General features: G+C 25.2%; 1 protein-coding gene across 1 annotated transcript in view; it reads left to right on the top strand.

Annotated features, from left to right (window-relative positions):
* The window catches only part of LOC111037843 (prolactin-releasing peptide receptor-like), a 67558-nt gene that overhangs the window by 12251 nt on the left and 33884 nt on the right, over positions 1 to 21423 (top strand). Inside the window, exon 2 of the mRNA XM_022320638.1 lies at positions 5176 to 5261. The gene's annotated coding sequence lies outside the window, so the exon portion shown is untranslated. The remainder of the gene's footprint in view (positions 1 to 5175; positions 5262 to 21423) is intronic.

Genomic DNA, 21423 nt, shown 5'->3' with positions numbered 1-21423 from the left:
TCATTACACGTTAGATTAATTGCGTGCTGTTCTTATGTAACATATTAAGACTCCATAAAATCTATTTCCAGTTTAAAGTAGCGAAAAGATACAAATGTATTTTATTCGATATAGTTTTCAGAATATGCAATGGTAAATTATTTTTCTATTCTGACAATTCAACTTTTAACGTTTTTGATAAATCGATTGTAATCGTATTGTAGTATAATATGCTAAAAATAAGTTTTGTATTTTAAAATACGAAGGACATTACAAAATATTATTATATTACAAAATATCCACTTTAAGTATAATTTAAACTCAATGTAAAACGCCTTAACGGGGTTAGCAATATAGATTTGTATTATTGTTACTCTTTTGAAAATAAAATACCACTAAAACGGTTCCTTTTTTATGGGCTTAGTTGATAAAATGTTATGTCTAATATCAGGTTTATACTGACGTTTTGATGAATAATGGTTCAATGTCCATTCGATTACGAAACATCCATGTATAACAATAATGAATTTAACTTCAATAGGATTCAGTTTATTTTTCGACTTACATAGTAATATTATTATTCAAAGTTCCTTATTGCATACATATTATATAGGTTTCTAATATTAAATACAATTTAAATATTAATTTTATGATGAAATTTAATTTCATAATAAATTAGTTTAAAACAGATAACGACATAACGTAATAACAAATGATAACACTTATCAGTTATCACAGATTCGATTACATTTTAATACTCTTTTTCATCTTAATTATTTATCTCATAGATTTTTTACATGATATATAAATATTTAAAGGACTTAAAATATAATATATTTTATGGATTATGTATAAAATAATATTATATATTCATATTTAGAAGGCATTTATTGTATTTAGAGTGTTACAATTTAAACTAGGGTCTAGGGGTCTAAGTTGATCATCATTAATAATATTAATATTGCACTGCGCTTTCGACTGCTCCGTTACTAAAATCGGTAATTCAATCATAAATGATCTTTATATTTAGACCGTGCTATTTACATATTTAATCTCAATTATTATTTGTACTGTTATCTGTAGTCTATATCTGTACTTATCTATAGCCCGTAACCCGATCCTGCAGTTGTCCGTATTATCTCGTATTGATATAATTTCGTTATACATCTCTTCAACGGGTAAATACATAAGTAGTATAGTTAGCTCACATTGGAAATGGATTCCAAATTCAATGGCTCATCTTGTGCCCAGTTTCAGGTTAAAATTCAGTTCACGTCAAGATTCTAGAAATTAAGTGTTGAATACTACGGGGTCTTATATAGATATCTTTCTTTTATAGTTTGATGGGCAGGCAGTAGGCACCTTACACGAAATTTAAAGGAAATATAATCACTTTTAAGTGTTCGGGTGGTTAATGTGGGTGAAAATTAAAACTGACGGAGTGTCTACTTAATCAAAGAGATGTACTCCGGGTGTAAGATAATTGGTACTGTTAACCATTTTTGTACCCAGCCTTTTAATTACATTTTATTTATGCTTATCTTATGTTATGCGATTGTGTTCACATATTTAATACACTTATACACACACATCTTGATTGTAGGTAATATTATCCTTCAACAGGTATCCTGAACTTTAAGCCAATAATTGTGTATGAAATAAATGATTCTATTTACTCGATTATATAGGTACTTCAAAATTTTACAAATTTGAGAATTATTGGAATTTCAATAATTTCCATAAGCTCTTTTATTCCTGTTATTTCAAAAGATCAAAATCAAAATCTCAAATAGTTTCATACAATATTGGTGATAACTAGATTGATAGATTATAAAAATGCAGTGGTTCATAATATATTTAGAGATGAAACAATCCAAATTATTAGCATGATTCAAATGTCTTGGAGTTAATGATTTGATGAATTAATGAAGACTGTAAAACTTATGAGTGACATATTTACACAGACAGTTCGAAAATATTTTACACGTGATATTCGTGCAATAGTAACTTTGGTTTTTGAATTATAATCTGTTTATAATCAATTAAGTACAACTCTTATCCAAAAAATGATTTGAGTGAAATTTGTTTAAATTTATATAGTATATTTGTTACTTTATTACAGTTGTTATGATCATAGAAACATATTTAGACGATCAGAAGATTTATGTTTGCTTTTAATATTTAATATTATTTTTTTAAATTAAAAGTATAAAATATGTAAAGTAATTTTTACTTTTTATATAATAAAATATGATGCATAAATCTCAAAATCCACAGTTGAAAATTGTCACGTTTTTTTAGCCACTTATTTCTTAAGCTTTTTTTTGTGGTTTAAAATGAAATGAATGTATTTTAATACAATTTTTCAAGAAATTATACGGTATGATTACAAATGGGTAATGATCTAACTTATTTAAAAAAAAAATCAGCATCTTAAATCATAATTTATAGCCGCATAATAAGCTTATTATATGAGCAATTCACAACTTTATATACATTAAGTTGCAAAGACAAATTAAGTTACAAAACTATAACCACATTATTATTTATCTGAAACGACCATTTACCATGAATCATATAATTTTAATTTTAAGTACTTTTCTTTTCACCACAAAACTAATAACATTATTATGGAGATGCATATTTAGTTACAAATCTCATACCGAACAATAAATTGGCTGAATTCATAAAGTTAACGCAATCATAACAACGATTAACGGTCCTTTATTTAACCATACTGTCGAATATTGTCAACTAATTGTTGGGTGATATAGGTAAACTGATGAAGTGATGTATATTTAATTTATTCAGAACATGGATACAGTAAAGTTTAATCAGAAAAAGTGGGAAGTAGCCAACCATTCTACTGTTTTGTAGGTTTCGAGTGACCTTCGTCATTGAGTAAATCACTGTTATCAATGACATGTTAAATTTGAATTCAATGATAAATCATTGCATACGAAAAACGATTCTGAATAAAGGTGGTCTGTCATCCAGCGTTATTAAGTCTATATTATGATAGATTTATATCGCTACTAATTAAATAACTAAATAATTTAATTTACAATAAGACATTAGTAAAACAATAAATGATTTAATTTTTGCCGAAAACGTGGCATTTGAAAATGTCATTATGTGTAGGTGTAAAAAAAAATGATACGGCTACGTCAAAAGACTTTGCCACGAACAACATTTTTAAATTCAAACAAATAAAATCCTTATTCTTCATACGAATATCTAATTTTGTCAATATTTGAACTTTAAATGTGTATAAAAATATAATATATACTATAAAATATTATTTTGATTTTATGATTTTAATAAGAATTATTTATGAGAAATTGAACCTTAATTATTTTTTTGGTAAATTAACATCATCTCTAAAATATTCAATGTTTCTGGAAATTTCTTTCAGAAATTTTTAGAATTTATATTAAAACTGTATTTTTTTTTCAAAAAGAAATTCAATTTTTTTAGTTAGCAAGTTTTTTTCATTTAAGTAAGTTAGCTAAGTCGCGTATGATTTCATATAACTTTTTCAAAAATTTTGTTTTTTAGTTACTTCAAATTTTGTAAAAATAAAAATTTATTTCCAAAAACTTTAATACTTTTTGAGAAAATCAGTGTTTTCCTTTAAAACAATCACCTATTTAGATATCTATAGATTAGTTATTTTAAAAAATGATCTTACAGATTAGCTACCTATTTTATTATTTAGTCACCTATACAATCACTAAATCCCAAAAGTAAAATTCATATCTTTAGGATCTTTATAAATTATTTTACAAAAAAAAAAACAACCTTAAAATTGTTTTGGAATATTAATAATTTAATAATATAACCAGATGTTTAAGTATTTCGTTTATTACAAACATTTAACGTAAGATAATAATATATAAGATTCAAATCAAATAGTTATAATATAATTATAATTATAATTATTCCGATAAAGGTCATCCATGCTCTAATTGCACTATACTCTATTGCACGAAAATCGATCCATCGAATTATCTTTTAAATACCAATGATTTTGCAAGCAGTTATGGCATAAGGTAAAATATGCAGGTATTCAATACCACGTACAATACGTCCCAATTTAAAATCCAAACTTTCAATTCACACAAAACCAACGCAATATAAATCTCTGTTAAGGCTCATTTGAACAGATAGTGCACACATCTGGGACCGTATTAAACCATCTCAGAGCTATGATTGTACCCAGACTTATATCTTATTGCTCCTGGCAAAATATATAATGACTCTCTAGGGACCAAGCATATAAAAATAGAAACTGTTCACCGACTAGCAACCAAATATCACAGAAAATGATATACCCAACTTCCAATCTCACTTCAATTAATTTGTCTGTATGTATTTGCGCTCCTAAATAATCCCATCGGTATAGCTCTATATATTTAATTAATCAAAAACCATATAAATATTATTTAAACCTTGAACATAATATTTTAAAGCATGTGTTTTGTATGACGCATTTGTATGCATTTCACTTTAGTTAATTAAACCGTGTAATATTTGTTTGTGGTTATTGTGTCATAACAAAGTGAGGAAGAAAATAAAATACAAACTGTTTAATTTGATAGTATGACGAATCTGTTTTAATTTTTTTATGTAATTAAAATTGTGAAACTAAAATACTACAATATCTAATGTACATATATTAAAATATAATATTTTTAAAAAAAAATTTCAAAAATACTTATTCATTTTTACGTTTTACTCGGAATATGATAATAATGTATGCAATTCCATTAATCTTCTAATATATAAAGTGAAATGCGCATTTGGTAATCACTATTAAGTTATCAATATTTTTTTTTTAATAGAATCCCAACATTATTATTTTATGATATTCAATCTTCTTGACTTCACGGATTTTGTATCCAGTAATTCAAAAAAATCAACTTTTGAGATATTTTCTGCAAATTTGTCAAAATATTTCAAAATGTTTTTTATGATTTTATATTATGTAATGATTTACAATAGCATATAATTTAGTTACACACTAACTCTGTTTTTTAAAATATAACTCAAGACACATACCGTCAAGGAAAATAATGTTTAAACTATAGAGCTTATTTATTGAATTGTTGTTCTATAAAGATATAAATTTGAGTACTTCAACATACGATAAAAAAAAAAATAATAACCACTGTATTTTTTTTCTTAATTTCACAGATTAATACAGAAGAATGACTGACAGCAGAAAGAAAATCAAACGAAGATAATGAATATAGAATACGTCACTTGTCACTAAAAAATAGGTAATTTACCACAACATCATTAAGAGGAATATAATATACAATGTAAGATAATAATACATTTAATCATATCTATTATAGAAACGACTCAATCAATCAAATTATACTTACAATCTAAATGTATACGTCTTACGTAATGCCCCACGTAAACACGACGAATACGAATACAAACAAAGCAGATTCTATTCCATCACATCGGATGCAATTCAAACATAGTGGTCAGAATATAAATAGTTCGTACTCGTCGTTGGCATTCGTCGTGTTTACGTAGGCCTCAACGTATAATTATGATGTTGATTTAGGTAGGTATCTACTATCTATAATAGGTAAATAGTTCAACAAGTAATTCACAGAAATACTTAATACCTTAAGCACATACACACACACACACACACACACACACACGCACACACACACACACATACATTGGGGCGATAAAAAAGTTTCCAAACGATCATTAGACTAATTAGCAATGATAAACGATAGTGCGATTATATGATTAATAAGACGATTAAATATTTTATCTAATGAATGCGTATCGGCGTTATCCGTTATTGCTATATATATGTATTAAAACAGTAATTAAAGCGTTTCCAAATTGTTACACCTACAGGTATATACATAGTATAGGAATAATGACGTGTATATACACAAAATATGAAGTTGGTACTTTTGGTGGTCAAAAGTAAAAAAATCCTGATGGTTTTTAAAAGACTAAAAAAAACAAACAACAAATAAAAGAAAACTGCAGATATTTTTATGCGATACCTGTTTTCGAATAAAATCATATTTTTTTTTAGTGTAACTTTTAAAACTATAACTGTAGATACATGAAGGTATTACTGAATGTATGTCTTATCAATTTCTATGCACCATAAAGTTTTCAAAATATTGCGATTCTTTTTGAGCTATTATTTATAAGCTTAAAAAAATTTAATTTTTTTTAATTTTAGCGGGTAAAAAATTTTTTGTTCGATTAAAAAACTTTAAACTGCAATACAATGTTCCTTATGAGTTTTTATTAGTGGAATTGAAAAAAAAAGTTGAGCGTAAAACCACAATATTTTTTTTGAGGTATCTGATTATAAAATTTTGATAAAATTCATCAAAATCAAGAAAATTTGCAAACTATTTCGAGTTTGAAATTCATAAAAATGAAAAAAAATATTCAAATTGTATAGCTTAGGATTGAACATTTCAAACAAAGATTCTCATCAATAGTTCATACTGAAACCGCAAAATCTAAAAAGTATAGAACAGTTATTTTTTAAAGACATTTTAAGTACAAATTTAGACGAAATCACATATCAAAGCCGAAATTAACTACTATTTTAGTTATTTTGTTGTGATTTAAAAATATTATTAATGGGTACTTGAGAATTTTAGAGTACATTATTATAACATTGTACCTATACAGTTTAAACACAATTACAATTTAAAATGCGATTTTTTTCTTCAAAAATTAATTCAACCTTGGTACTGCAATACTAAGCCTAAAAGTAAAATAAATTATCTAAATCACCATAATATCATACAATTTACTTGGGAAATTATATGGTGACAGACTATCTTCGATCAAATTATTTTTCGTATACAATGATTATTGAATTCAAATTTAACACAACCATTACTCTTTATCTAGATACCTAATGTATAGCAAAGCGCTGCTCACTTACACTCGTTTTTATTTGGTCTGTGGTCATATTTAGAAGCAGAGAAAAAGCTTACATTTTAAACGTTGAGGTTAGTTTCAATTGGTAGACAATTAGAGTTATTAAAGTTAGTCAGTACTTTGAGTCAAAAGTGGTACAGTACTTTTCAGTATAATCGTAAAAAACTTCTAAAAGAAATTAAACAACAAACTCACCACCAATGCTTTTTTTTATAAGCATCTGTAGAATAAATTTTGAGTTGGAATATTGAAAATAATTTTGTTGCATTAACCTACTCAAAAATATGATACACACGAAACCTAATTTATAGTTCTAAATTTTACATATATATATTATTACTATGATTATAGGAAATATGAGGTTACTAACACTTAAACTGACAATACAGCTATATTGGTAATATGTTTTGTTTGTGAAAATAATCTCATTCCATTGCAGGATATTCGTGAAATATGTTAGTCTTTGTGAATACAGCCAGAAAACTTTATTGGTTTTACAGATGTATTTTTTATTGTTGTAAAACACCACCTATTGGTGAAAAATGTTCAAAACTTTACATAATATGCGATTGAAAAACGGACACAAGTGGTATAACTTGAATGAATACACGTTGGTCTGAATTGTAAAATTATGTGTAACTTTTCTATTAAATTACAGATTTATATTATGTATTTTATATGTTTCTGTATTTTATTATTGCGTACTATTATTGTTTTAAAACAATATACCACAATTATTTAGGTCTTTATAAGCTTTAGACATTTAAAAAACAAATTTATTCGCGTTTTATATTTTAAAACAAAACGAAAAACTTCACCATTAAGTACAACTATTTATATAATATTCTGTTATGATGCAATAATCATCTACTACAATTTAAATATAATAAACATCTCTAATACATAATGACCCAGTTATAAAAAAAAGCGTTTTTCTCAAAGTACTTATATATTTACAATAATATGTTTCCTTCGTTTATAAAATATTTACTATTCATTTTTATAAAAATAACATTTAAGTGGTTACGTTCCAATTTATTGAATATGTGTATGTATTTTTATAATACATATTTAGGTATTATAATATTATGTGAAATTGCAAATAGTACGGAGAACTATAAAAATATATAAAACATCACTTAGCGTGTCACTCTAGTGTCTAAAATCATTCATTAATAATGAGTATGTATCTTTACTCAAAATCATTTACCAAAGTATAATTTAAAATGATTAATTGACATACGGTGAAAAATAAAATCGAAGATGATCACAAATTATTGTTATTATTTAAATTTGTGATAGCTACATAAATGACTAGAGTACAAAAAATATTGTAACTTTATCAATGTATCATTCAAGATTTGATTTACTCTATTTTGTCTGTACAATTACCCTTAGTTAAGCTTTATTAGGAATCTTAAAAAAATTCAAAACCCTTACTTTTAAATAAAAACTTAAAATTGTTCAAAAGTATTAATTTTTTTGTTAACAAACTTTATCGAAATCAGAATGCGTAGGAAAATAGTTTGATTGTCACCTAAGACAACGCGATGTGTTAAATATTTTAAGATTCAATCATCATGGGTTTTTACTTTTTAATAATTTACTTATCCACACTATTGTGCTTGAAAATAAATAGTGACAATGATATTTCGGTATTAAAAAGATGAATTTTTAATCCTATCCAGAATCACCTAATTGCAAGTTGGAAGGAAACTCACGTCCACGTGGATAAACTTTTCACTAAAAGGTCTTTAAACTTTTTATATTTCCCTTCTCATTTTAATTATTTTATTATCTATATTAATTATACCGTTATTAAAAGTTGACAATAAACATAAAATTAACATTTTTCACCCATGGTAATAATAATAGACAATCATAATAATATTATATTATAGTTTATTTAAACGAACGTGGTCAGTTATTACTTTTTTAAATTAACATTATACAAATTGTTAATAATGGAAAATAACTTAGACCCTATTGTTTATTACACAACAATCGCCTCAATTATTTCTTATTAATTATAACTTATGAGTAATTTATGGATTCTATATTTAGATAATAATAAACTTTTATTTGGATAACGTTTTTTATTTTTTACACTGTAAATACGTTTCCTGTGTTTAAACTGAACCATACGTATTTTACAAAAAGGTTAGGTACTATAGTGATATTATTCAACTGACTGTTTTAAAATGCATAATACATCTAAGCATCACTAACACAAATAAATCGTTCAAACTAAAGTAATCCTACTCAATGATAGCCATATATCAATTCTAACTCACTTTTTCTGATTGTAAAATCAATAGGTTTATATCAGTCAATAACGTTTATGCATATCATACGGTGCTCATAAATAATCGTCTTGTTTCTTCGAAAAACTCTTGAGTACGACAGAAAAAAAGGTTAAAAAATAACGTGTATGCCATTAATATTACATGTTTCTTTAAGTGTCGAAGAAAGTTTATGCTTTTAAAAATAACGAATCAAAAAAATGTATCAGTATTTAATATTATTAAATTATAAAAAAAAAAAATGGTCATTTAAGTGTGTAGTATTTAAAAGGAGCTTACAGTTATTAAAACATATTATATCATTCACATAAATTATTTCCACTCTAACAAACTCTTTACTAAATAATAATCATATAAATTATTATTTATCATTTATAAAAAATTATCAACTTATGAAATTAAAATTATTAAAAACTGTTATTTTTTGTTATGTTATGAGTATAAATCTGTTTTTAGTCCAAGAGAAGGTAAAAAACATACACGGACAAGAGCCCATAATAATGATTTTTATGTCTGTTCAAGTATTTTGTATATTGCCTTGAATAAATAACAAAATGTAAATTCATGTTTTTCAACGCATTCAACCTTTGAGATAAAGGAATGGTGAAATAAACATAGCTACGTACAACATATATCGACATATCTATAATTCCATACATTTAAAGATCAGTTCCTTATCCACTTCCAGGTTACTAAAAATTACTTATGGATAGGTTGTTAAATTGTAATAAATGTATTTTTGGTGTATCGTATCTATATATAACCTAGCCCTAGAAATTACTTAGAACCTATAGGTTCGACTTTAAACAAGATTGAACTCAGTTATCAATTAAATGGTGAGACTTGTGGGCTGTGAGTAATCTATTAATTATTTCAATGTACAATAATAATTTTATGATTTTTTTTTATTAATTTATTTTATCTTATTTTATAATTATTAATAATTCTGCAATAATTAAAAATTATAAATATAAAATATATAAAACTGTTGTTATAAGTATAATCATAAATACATACATGCACACGCAAGCACGCATAACATATATTTGTATATATATTATACACATTACATATGTGCTTAATAGTGCTTGAAATACAATTCCTCTCAGTGTAAATCTGTTCCTAAAATGTTTAGTTGGAATCAACACTTGGATATTTTAACATTTGTAGGTTCCCATGCTGAACTTTTACTCTATAGTAAATAATATTATAGAGGACATTTAATCGTCAAATTATTTCTGTATAAATACTTGATCGTCATACAAACTCTAAATACAGTAAGGCGCCAAAGACCCGTATCGCCTTAAGTATGAACTTCACCCATCAAAATATCTATATGCTGTAATATTTAATAATACATGTATCAGAATTTAGAAAATTATGAATTAATGGAATAAATATAATAAAATGAGATAGCTTATAGTCTATAATTTTAAGGACATTTTAGTTTATAGTAATATTGCTCTTAGTTATTTTTTTTCCAATAATAAATAATCAGTATATATTTCCACTAAAAACAAAATCGCGCTTTCATCCAAGTTTGAAATTAAAACGCCCATAGACAATTGATGTAGCTTTATGTGAAACTTTTTTTTTTTAAATCCTTGTAAGGAAGACTTATGTGAAACCATATATAACATGTTCAATCCTTTGGTATACAAGTTAAATATTTAATGAATTTAATTTATTACATTTCAATTTTCTTCAGTTATTTTATTTTGAATGTTACGTTGAATAGATCACCGGTACTATACACATTTGAAATATCGGAAAATTCCAATTTTTAAATCACAGTCGTTATAATTTACTATTTCTTATTATGGTTAAATATGATTAGGTATATACCATCAGAATAATCATTATAGTATTCTTAAAATTCCAAATTATCTAAGCTTAAAATAGGAAAATAAGATTTCCGGAGGGAAAGTAATACTAACAGCAGTTCTCCCTCCGGTACTCGATACTGCGAAAAAAAAGAAAGAAAAAAAGAAAAAAGAAGAAAAAAAAGAAAGAAAAAAAAAAGAAAAAAAAGAATATAAGATTTTTCTAATTTTACGTTGTTAGAGTGTGTTAGGTTTCCGTGAATAATTTAATTTTACTATTGCATTTTAATTGTATGCATTAAATAATAATTATAAAATAACATTTTGATCGATCTTTATTTGTTGATATTTTTGCGGTTCTTTAGTTCTTAAATAATTTTAAATTTTAACATAAAATAATGGGATAGGTACTCGATCATTTTTTTATCTAAATCTCTCAATATCAATAAGCCAATGTTTGGGTATTGCTTATCATTGTATTTTGGTTTATGTATGTCACAAAATAATAAAATGTATATTATCGTAGTTCTTGTCACAATTTTATAACTATGATAAGCATTTAAGATGTTTACTAACATTTTCATATCTCTATATTATGATTAGTTACACAACTAATATTCTGATTATACATGTACATTATTGTAACGTTAACTATTCAAATAGCAAACATATACTAGATTGATTTGAACAGTAAACTCAATTTGATGTCAGTGCTTAAAATGTGTCAGTAAATTTAATTGTAATTGTTGATTGGTGTTTAAAACTTTCAACACAATCACGTTGGCTCAAACTCCATTAACTTTTAATGACATTTTAAAATTGTAAGCATATAGTAATTAAACACAATATATAATATGATAATAGGTGCTTGACAAAATATTTAAACACGTAAGTGCGTTTGTTAATATTATCGCTTTAGACATATTATATTAGGTATGTATTAAAAACATATAAATTTAATTTAAAATAAGTATGAAATTCTTATATTCAATATTAAAGTTCAATAATTAATGAATACAGTTTAAAGTAAAATATAAAGATGTTCTCATGTAAATTTAAATTTTTTTTCAAAAAATTAATTTCCCATCAATAATTTGGTTAGGTTATTCACAGATACCATAAAATACAATGATTTACATTTACCTATATTTAAATCATATGAGTAACATTAAATTATATATTTTTTGAGTTATTCATCTATTCAATTGTTCACAATAAAATTATTTATGAATAATAATATTTATGTTGATAGCACGAGTACAATTAAATTATATTAGTTATGTGTATAATGTATAAAGTTATATGTTATGCCACATTTTTAATCGAAATAAATATAAAAAGAAATCAAATGTTACAAAGTATAACTAATCTTTTCCAAATAATACATGTGCATTATTTTATATCAGATATTATATTTATTTTTTATTGAACAAACGGCTCCAACGGCAATAGTTATTAGCATGCAGTTATTTAATTACATTTTTTTTTTTTAATCATATCGGCTAGTCAATGTGAAATAATACTTAGCGATATATAATTTATTATATGAATCAAATTTATATGATGCACAAACCTACGAGTTGATTCTTAAATATTATAAACATAAGTTAAATGGTATTAATGGTTTCAATACATGCATTTATTCATTAAAATATCGATGAGGTTCAATTTTCCTATAATATAATATGCCTATATAACTACTAAATGATTATTGATCATTCATTTTTTTTAACGATATCGGTTAGGCATAAAATAAATAAATTTTTATGAACGTCAATGGGAAAAAAACAATTATTAAGCCTCATAAATAAGTTAAGCTTTTCCATGGTAATGACATTTCTATTCATTGAATAATTAACGAGAGTATGAAAAATTCTAGATAGTTGAGAGGACAGAAGTTGATGAAATCATGCATATAGTTTTTGAATAATTGTTGTGTGTATGTATTGCTGACGATTTAAATAGTAGTAGGTATAAGCTGAAAAAAGGTGCAAGGAAATGTATTATCTATAACAAATCATAATTATTCCCATGGCATTCAGTTAAATTACAGCACTTGTGTTCTGCCAAATGATGAGGTACTATTAAAATGTACTTTATTCAGTTGAGACTAGAGTCCACCATTTTTATTTTTACATTTGTTTTTTGTTTTTGTTTTATACATTATATCAGTTCGATATTATATTTATAATTTTTTAACTTAGATAATAAAAAAACAATATTAACTTAGGTAACTCGGCGCATTGAAGAGGCAAAATTGCAACACATTATGATAATTAATTTAAATTAATATGTTTGAATTGCCTCACACACTCGGACTTGTTTAAAACGTCGTTAAGAAAACTTGTGTATGCCACGTTGCATAAACAATCACTAAACATTGAATGAAAATAAAATGAATCAATAGTGAGCTAATGGTCCTTAAACGTAATTTAGTAACCCATGATTGGTCCATTGAAATTTACTGAACCATTAAATTAATCTATTTTTTTGCAACTTGGCATTAGTATCTTAAATACTGTAAAAATTATTATTTTAGTGTAATATTATTATAATACAATCTTTGAGGTTGGAATTTTTATAGAGTAAAGAGTCATAACCAATGAATGTAGATTAGATTACTTAGGTATGAGCTTGCACATAAATATCTAATGAATATCGATTTTGTTTTAAAAACAAGATTCTTAAGTTTACTTCCTAGGTTTCTCTGTAAATTGGAAGTAGAGATGGATTTATTTTTGAAAAAATTAATATTTGGCAACAATTATCTTTTATAATTTATGTAAAACATTATAATACTATGTATCAAACATAGCTTTTGCTTATAAATGTTATAAAAAAAAAGTTATTTTAATCTTAATATCCATCTATAATATTTTTGTCATTAAATAAAAATCTGTAATATTTGAATTATTTGTTCAACTGTTTAGGTATTTTATTTTGAAATTTTAGATATTACAAAATGTATAATAAACTGTCTACTTACTTATAAAAACATAAAATACAATTTTTGGAAAATAATTTCAAAAATTAAATTTACTAATAAAGCACTGCACCAACAGTGTTGTAAAAACTCGTGTGGGGGCATTGAAATATAATTGATACGCTCTGATGATGTAGAATATACTTTGTTGTTTCAATAACAATATAACAAACCCCAATTTGTTTCTCTTCGATTACCTATACAATGTCCTTCAAGTATTAATACAAAAAACAGTTTAATTCTTTGATAATAAATTTATGTAGGTACAGAATAATCTCTAAAACAACTCTATTGGGGTTTTTCAGAAATGTACGATGAAGCAATTCTAAACAACCTTTAAACAATGGATGGAATTGTATAGTATATATATTTTTCTTTGTTGTATTCTGTTATATTTACTCTTTAAAACATTAAAACCATTCAAACTAATTATCATTGACACTGCACAATGTCAGTAACTTTGTACTACCTTCTCAAGTAAAAGGTAATAATTGATAAGTAATTTAGACATTTAGTAATAGGCATGGTCATAAGAAAGCACTGAAAATTGTATTTTGTTTTTGCTCTCTACTGCAGCAAAATGTAGAAAAAGTGCCTTTTAAAAGTATGCCTACGGACTATGATCTTATTAGATAGGTCACTTATAAGATAAATATTTTAACTGACTGTCTTGACTTCCTTCGCACAAATGTACAAATTGACAGTACGATGGACAAGTCAATTATATTCTTATGGAATCCGGAGTAACAATAAGAACTTATTGTAATTGAACAAGATTGCAAAAGACAAATTGGGAAATAATGAAATGGAAACCAAAGTTCGGACGTTGGTACCTTAGGTGTTCATACATTGATACATTACATAATAATACCATTGACAATAAATCCTCACGGACTATGGCCTAGGTCACCAATTTATTGGTTGCAGTAGATCAAATAACTTTGGTCTGTATTAAATGTACATTTATTTTTCCGTTTAGTTGGAAAATATTTTGTTTATTGGCTTCTATTATAGGTAATTTAGAGTTCATCTGTATAATGAAAATTGAACGTTATATCAAAACATTGATTGGTCTTGACTTTCATACCTTATAACAATTATATCAATAAAAAGCAAAAAGAAAAGTAGCAACTATGTATTTTTCCTCTGCAAGGAAAATATTGAAGGATCATGGGTGTTTCTTATTTTATTTATTCTTGATTTTCGTTTGTTTGGTGATAAACAAAGAGTCATCTACCCAATATTTCGTTAGAAAAAAAGTCGGGTAAAGCCCAAAAACAAAAAAAAACATAATACTATTAGAATTTAGAAATTGAATGATTTGGGTGTACGGTAATTAGTATGAGGTACTCTGCCATAAATTATTTTCGTTCATCTTTGCGATAGCCTGTAGTAGGAACACTATTTATATTACTAACTTATTATTACTTTACATTTTAGAGTAATAATAAATTATCATCAATGGAAAATTATTTTATTAATTGAGTTTATTTGAGTGTTTACTGTATACCGAGTGATCCATTTAATATAAGATACTCATAATTTCAGAAGAAAAATGGGAATGAAAGTTTCGAGGTCAGTGTTCGGTGTTATCCATTTATAAATAACCAATATCATTGACAATAAATCACTTAATTTATCTATTACTTAGGGTAGATCTCATAACTTTTGTTTATATTAAATGTACATATTATTTTTCTGTAAAGTTAAAAAAGATTGTCAGTGATTTCGTTTATCGGCGATATTGTATGTTCTTAGAATCCATCTATTCTGTAGAATGCACATACACCGGCAAGTTCAAACATCTATGATCTCGACTTATGTACCTTTTAAATTTTAGTCAGTAGAAAATCCGATGAAAACTGTTTCGTTATGGTTATCAATAAAAAGCACAAGGGTAATCCCACGAATATTATATGCATGAGTTATTCTTTTCGCAAAAAATTTGCGTTATGTTATCTCAAGTTGGTGAAAAAAATGTCAGATTTATTTTACACATGTCGTATTGGAAAACATTTTATCTCATAATATTGTATTATAGTCAGTACACAATACAAAATATAGAATTCAATTAAAACTAAAAAAAAATCGAGTAAAACCGAAATAAATTAAAAATCTAAAATTAAGATAACAAAAATAATAGTACATAGATATTATTCCTGATATATATAGGTAGTGTTTATTTTTCAACTTTTGAAAACTTGGCAGAAAAACTATTTCCTTCTCATAAAAAATACCAACGGCGGCGTAATAACTCGTTTTTTACTTATCTGATATCCGTTCTATAATAATAATGAAAAAAATAATAGTATAAGCTATAAAAATATCCCAGCGTATTTACAAATTCAAATTATTGTTAGTTGTGTTATACGTGTAATAGTCAGCTTGTAAGTTGTATTCCAGTTATAGACTTACAGTTTGAAGTGTTTAGATAGGATGTCATCGAATACAAATCTACTATATCCATACTGTCCATTTAATATAGTTCTACTATGTCCATACTATAAATTGAACAGGTTTTAGCCAGTGACCAATCCATCCTCAATCGAATATATTTTGATATTAATTTTACATAAACTCGATTTCAAACAAATATCGCAAAAGAACACTAATAATGTTACACGGAATATGCCTACTTAAACCAATCAAACATACTTGTTAATTAAATCTGGAGATAATAGACCATAGTATGCTATGAATTTAGTTCTATAGGTACATTTGATGACACAATATATTATTATTATATATTTTATTTGTGCACATATTTTACTCTCATTCAATGTACCCTCCCCCCCCCCAAATAAATTGTATATAACAGGGGCAAACATCGATTTAATTATTACTTATTAATAAAATCGTTATCTAGTGTGTTAGTTTTATAGATGTATTTTTACAAACACTTTTTGGATCTCATACATAATATGAAATAATAGTTTAATAACAACATTTTTATGACTGCTTTCTAGGTATCCCCATATTTTATTTCTGACGTTTTTATTCTAGTTTGCGAGTTATAGTGCACCTTTGAATGTGTGATTTAAATAATATCATATTATTCGAACTATATTTAAGTGATAAATATTGTTGATATACTATGGTTATATCAGTTACAAGTAGTGTACTAGCGTCCAATTGTAGAGTAACATGATATAGTCTTTTAATACAACTAATGAATTATGATGTCAACATTTTACTATTATTATCATTTTATAAACATACTTATAAGTAAATACATCTAAAGGACAAATTATGTGAAATTTTTTAAATAATGTATTAATAATATGCTATTAGGCGGTTGAAGTAAAAATAGTGAATTCTTGTGTATTTAATGGTGAATTTTGAGAATATTATTAGCATAGGATTACAAAACATGACAACGAACTTACCGATATTTTTAAACGAATTATGCATTTCAGAACTTACCATTTTGATAAGAAAATAAATCTTCTTTAACATCCATAAATAAAAATAAAAAACCTATGCAAAAATGGCTGTAGCTTATGTAAAACAGTCGAGTTGTTATAACCCGACATGAATTATTATTTTTGACATTTCGATATTTAAAAAAAAAAAACATTCTACATTTAAAATGTTAAATGATAAATTATAAATGAGTAACATATTTATTTAATAATATCTTTAAACCTAAAGTAAAATTTAATTTAAAATTTTATAAATATAATAAAACTCAATCTATTTGAGATTTACTTTTTTTATAATAAGAACTAATAATAGACATTACCGGGTAGATTCTAATAATAAATGTATAACAAATAATTACGTAAATATACATAACGTATTATATCAGCATATATATATATATATATATGGAAAGAGAGTATATTATACTCTACAGTGTATACCACTTAAGTCCATTGGAAAAATACATAAACCAACCCCAATGAAAAGGATGGACCGAGATTTTTTCCGAAAAATCCCGAGATAATATACTTTCTTATAAAAGATAATTTTACTAATTATTCAAGTGCCATTATACTTCCCTATGTTTGTTTAAGAACTACAACTAATATTTCTTAAAGTTTCCATTGTATGCAGCATCCCAAGACGTTTCTAAAGTTTGGCAAACGAAACCGTTAATAATATTAACAAATTATTCGTACAGTTTAGGGATTTTGTCATCATATGGTTAATGTACAAAGCTCTTTCAATTTGTACACGAAACCAGAATCAAACCAGAATCTAAAAAATCTTTCATTTAACAAAGTAAAAATTGAAAGTAATTGTAAGTTTAAAAACTGTAACTAAAATTAGGCAAACTAGCTATATTATATTACCATTTTTTAGTAATGGCGTTTGTATAATTAAATATTAATGAAAACAATAACAAATTATGTATATAATATATATATTATAATATTGTATCGTATTTAAAATTGTTGATAAATCCACAATCGTGTTTTAATTATCTCCAAATTGTAAAAAAAAAACCATATGGTCTTATATATTACAAGTTAGATACTGCATACCAACCAGATGGTAATAAAAGAGTTAAAGCCATTTTACTTAAAGAGTTTTATTAAGTAACTTCTTACTTAATGAATTTATTTTTTTAAGTAACTTACCGAGTTAATTTTATTATTATTACCAATATAACTTTCATAGATTTAAAATTATATTTTGATTTTTATGTAAACAAAAAAACAAATTGCCTGAAAAATCAAATTCTATTTATGTTATTACTCATTTTATTCTGTATTCTAAATAAGTTCTAAACTACCTGTAAACTGTCATAAGTGTCTTGCATTATTTCTGTATTTGAGATTCCAATACCTAGGTATTAAAATAATGTAATAACTAAAAAGTACAAATATTTACCTATTCAATAAATTTATGAAACGATTTACGAGTAAATAACTAGTACGTGATAAAAAATCACTAAAATAATTTATTTGTTTTGTTGAATTTTTAAATTCATTAAAATATGTAAGTAACGACCAACTGTAATTATAACAATTACACACATTTCTATAAAATTGGAAGACCCTCTATGTTATGTTTTTTGTTAAGCTTTAATGAAAAAGTAAGATAATTAATTTTACATGAAAAAGTAACTTATTTTTAACTAAGTTAAGTTACTTTTTTTTTCAAATTAACTCTTAACTTTGATTAAATTATATAAAAAAGAAAAGTAAATTGTAAATTTTAACTGAAATTTGTCTGTCTACATTAAATTAACCAAACGAGTTACACAAATTAGTTAACTTGCCAACCTTGCATACTAACACATTTTTCAAAACAAAAAAAATAATAAGGAAATCGTTATGTGAACAAAAAACAAATTAAATTTTAGTACAATATTATTTTTATATGGTACTAGATAATTATTTAATTAATATAAAAATGACAAGGGTTCTAATTTTCTACATATTATACTCGGTGTTGGACTAAATAAATATAATAGTGAACATTTAATTAAAAACACTTTAGTGTCTAAAACGGGCGAGGCCCATTGTACGGTTCAGGTATTCGTTTTTTGTCAATTTTGTTTTTCGCATTAATTTTAGCTCTGTTCATTGATTTAGGTTAAAAACAAAGAAAAGTTCAAATGTAGAATTTATAGTTCCGGGGTTGGGCAGAGTATGGTTATACCTGTCAGCCAGTGTCCGGCAACTACATAACCCCTTTCTATATTTTCTCTGCGTGCGTGCCCCAAAACCAATGTATTTAAATAAGTCTAAATAATTTTCAATTATTTATTATCTTAAGAAGACAGCTGATAAGAATTACAATTTTTAATTTTTAACTAAAAATAATTTGGAAAGTTTCTTAATTTTGATGATTTTTAATTAATGAAAATAATTATGGATTTACGATATTTGCTTTACGGCCCAAACTTCATGACCATGGACTTCCACTAATTTGTTCTTTTTTGAATTACTTTATGGTCTAAGTTCAATTGATCTGGATACTCGTATAACATTTTCAATTTATTTGTTTGAGCAAAAAATTTATCTATAGACAATAATTGAAAAAAAAATTTAAAAATAGAAAAATTCTATAATAAATAGCCCAAAAAGAATCAAAATATTTTGAAAATGTCATCATATACGGAAAATAATCATATTGCAATTTGGTGATATTTGAAATTTTCTATGTACATTCTTATTTGTTATTAGTAATTTTTAGAAGTCACTTATTAGTTTCATATTCATTTTAATTCAATCTAATAACATATAAGAATTTAAGATCAAAAATATAAATAGAAGCCATGATATCTTCTATTTATAATTTTTATGAAAGAGAACAACAATATCTTATGAACTCTATGACAACCCTTTGACAATATATTGTAACACATATCGAGTAACTATTACAAAATTATCGACCCATATTGAAGAAACTTGATATCACACTATTCTAATAAGTAATAAGTAATAGTCATATTTAATGTATATACAAATATATTATGGGTTCTATACACATTCACTTATAACTTAAGATTATAAAGTCTTTAAATTTGTTTATTAATTGTTATAGTGATATTCAGATGGTATAGTAACAATAATTATTACCATACTATTATTGTATAGCGTATATTGCCTACAAAGATATTACAAAAATACATTTGTGGTGAAATATTAGTTAAAAATTAATTTTATATATATTTTTTTTACCTAATTTTAAGATTTAATTTGAAAAACTGCTGAGTGTACTCAAAACAAATTATCAGTGAAGATCTGATGGAATGTATCAGGGGATGAACTTTATGGGTCTGAATTTTGCAATGAAAAAATCATTAAAATAAATCAAACTCGTCAATAAACTCTCAACCAATGTACTGTTAATTGTTGACTAAGAAATTATGATCAATAAGTCTACATCATATTAAAATAGTTTTCCAAAAAGAGGGTCAAAATATCACTTCTCTACTCTAGCTGAACTCCTAGTCCGAGAATCTTATCGTTGGCCAAGCAAGCCAAAACCTAAGAGCTGCAATGGCAAATTACTACCTAGCAGTTATCCTCCACGAGGGTAAAATACGTATCTACATAATAAAATAATATTAGGACGTAGGATTGTATATGATATATTATTGTGACTAAAAGAAATTAGCATATTACATAAATGGCAATACGTTCACCTGTGGGCTACCCTGAATATAATGCTCACGTTTAAGGTTCAATCGTAACGATCTTCACCCTTTATAAAATGTGATAAAATATACAACACTCTGCATAAGTAAGTGGTTATTTCTGGAATTAAAAAAAAAGTTGAGTGTATATTCACAATATTTTTTATAAGTGTGTAAAATTAAAATTTTGAAAAATTCAGTCAAAATCGCAAATGTTTGAGAAATATTTTGAAGTTAATAATGTATAGAAAGTTCAATTTCTATTTTATATTATTTACTGCTTATCATTTT

This window comes from Myzus persicae, unplaced genomic scaffold (genome assembly GCF_001856785.1).
Source record: "Myzus persicae strain clone G006 unplaced genomic scaffold, MPER_G0061.0, whole genome shotgun sequence".
NCBI lineage: Eukaryota > Metazoa > Arthropoda > Insecta > Hemiptera > Aphididae > Myzus > Myzus persicae.
The sequence above is the reverse complement of the archived record's forward strand: the minus strand, read 5'-3'. Positions and strand labels throughout refer to the sequence as shown.